Here is a 907-nt window from a genome sequence, read left to right on the forward strand (position 1 = left end):
CTCAGTAAAGGAAATATTTGCTTTCTAATTTTCTTTCTAGCTATTAATATTTCATGAAGCCTCAGTGAAAAAAAATAATATTCCAGGTAGGGGCTGCTTGGAAGCCTGATTCAGAGAAGAAACATGACCATATGTTACATGGCTAAGGTCATGCTGTAGCAAACATCCTGCTGAATAAATCAGTACCCACAGTTCAAAGTAGCAGCTCTTATCAGAAATGAGTATTAGAGCATTTACAAGCTTTTAATTATTTGCCTTCTGCTTTGAAAGATATCTTGACGTGCCCACTTGGTTGGCCCTGCATTATCCATGGGACCTGCACTCACTGCCTGTGGTTCCTGGGGCTGATCCTGACTCAGAGGGTGCTGGTGATGAATGTGGATCTGCAGATGTGCCTGGCTGGGCTTCCCTTGCCTAGGGTGGCCAGAGAGGGGCAGATCCCGAGAGCCATCCGGTGTCACCAGAGTGACTGATGGCGTGGATCAGCTCCTGCTGCTCCCATTCCCCAAAGGCAACTCAGTGCTCCATGCCCATCACCATGGCCAGAGGGCTCTTCATGAAAGTGCTGCTGATCCCTGCATAGTCAGGGGTATGATGAGCTGAAATTGGGTAAATATATGTAATTACAACCAACTTATCTTCTAGGGCAAGCTAGGCTTTCCTCAGTAATTGTAGGTACTGCTGTTACCAGTGTGTGTACAGTGGTGCATATTTTTATTTTACTGACAATTGAATGATAGATCATTGCTACTAGCTTGTGTATCCAGGAGAAAACAGATAAATTTGGTTCTTTTTGAAGGGTTCTGTTACAAATAGGAGATCTGATCACTCTGTAACCTTTAGAAAACAAATGGTTCACATTGCTAGAGATTAGCACATGCATTAGGAGCTTGTGTAACCCAGCATC

This window comes from Agelaius phoeniceus, chromosome 15, assembly GCF_051311805.1.
Source record: "Agelaius phoeniceus isolate bAgePho1 chromosome 15, bAgePho1.hap1, whole genome shotgun sequence".
Lineage (NCBI taxonomy): Eukaryota > Metazoa > Chordata > Aves > Passeriformes > Icteridae > Agelaius > Agelaius phoeniceus.